We start from the raw sequence: 1,375 nt of genomic DNA, 5'->3' as shown, positions 1-1,375 counted from the left end.
TCATCTCAAAATTTGAACCCTCTCTTCCTCTTGGTGTTCGAATTTCTCTTCTTCTATTCTTCTATTCTTATACTCACATACAGGAATCTCTATACTGTGACATAGAGGATTTCATATTTTCTTTTCTGTTCTCTTTTTTTTCATATGAGCAGGAACAAGGATAAGAACATTCTTGTTGAAGCCGATCCTGAACCTGAAGGAACTCTAAAGAGGAAGCTAAGGGAAGCTAAAGCACAACTCTCTCGAGAAAATCTGACAGAAATTTTTGAAAAAGAAGGAGACATGGCCGAAAATAATAACAATGCAAGGAAGATGCTTGGTGACTTTACTGCACCAAATTCCAATTTACATGGAAGAAGCATCTCAATCCCTGCCATTGGAGCAAACAATTTTGAGCTTAAACCTCAATTAGTTTCTCTGATGCAATATAACTGCAAGTTTCATGGACTTCCATCTGAAGATCTTTTTCAGTTCTTAACTGAGTTCTTGCAGATCTGTGATATTGTTAAGACCAATGGGGTTGATCCCAAGGTCTACAGGCTTATGCTTTTCCCATTTGCTGTAAGAGACAGAGCTAGAATATGGTTAGACTCTCAACCTAAGGATAGCCTGAACTCTTGGGATAAGTTGGTCACGGCGTTCTTAGCCAAGTTCTTTCCTCCTCAAAAGCTTAGTAAGCTTAGAGTGGATGTTCAAACCTTCAAACAGAAAGAAGGTGAATCCCTCTATGAAGCTTGGGAGAGATACAAGGAACTGACCAAAAAGTGTCCTTCTGACATGCTTTCATAATAGATCATCCTGAATATATTCTATGATGGTCTATCTGAGTTATCAAAGATGTCACTAGACCATTCTGCAGGTGGATCCATTCACCTAAAGAAAATGCCTGCAGAAGCTCAAGAACTCATTGACATGGTTGCAAATAACCAGTTCATGTACACTTCTGAAAGGAATCTTGTGAATAATGGGACGCCTATGAGGAAGGGAGTTCTTGAAATTGATACTCTGAATGTCATATTGGCTTAGAATAAAATATTGACTCAGCAAGTTAATATAATTTCTCAGAGTCTGAATGGATTGAAGGAATCATCCAACAGTACTAAAGAGGCCTCTTCTGAAGAAGAAGCTTATGATCCTGAGAATCCTGCAATAGCAGAGGTAAATTACATGGGTGAACCCTATGGAAACACCTATAATCTCTCATGGAGGAATCATCCAAATTTCTCATGGAAGGATCAACAAAAGCCTCAACAAGGCTTTAATAATGGTGGAAGAAACAGGTTTAGCAATAGCAAACCTTTTCCATCATCCACTCAGCAACAGACAGAGAATTCTGAGCAGAATCCATCTAGCTTAGCAAATATAGTCTCTGATC

At 38.6% G+C, this 1,375-nt stretch overlaps 1 non-coding gene across 1 annotated transcript; it reads right to left on the bottom strand.

The window, feature by feature from the left end:
- Positions 1–675: 675 nt before the first annotated feature.
- On the bottom strand, positions 676–783 carry LOC112745277 (small nucleolar RNA R71). The gene has a single exon (XR_003173214.1). It is a non-coding gene; the product is annotated as a small nucleolar RNA R71 (small nucleolar RNA).
- Between the last annotated feature and the right edge of the window lie 592 nt (positions 784–1,375).

This window comes from Arachis hypogaea, chromosome 14 (genome assembly GCF_003086295.3).
Source record: "Arachis hypogaea cultivar Tifrunner chromosome 14, arahy.Tifrunner.gnm2.J5K5, whole genome shotgun sequence".
Taxonomy (NCBI): domain Eukaryota; kingdom Viridiplantae; phylum Streptophyta; class Magnoliopsida; order Fabales; family Fabaceae; genus Arachis; species Arachis hypogaea.
The sequence above is the reverse complement of the archived record's forward strand: the minus strand, read 5'-3'. Positions and strand labels throughout refer to the sequence as shown.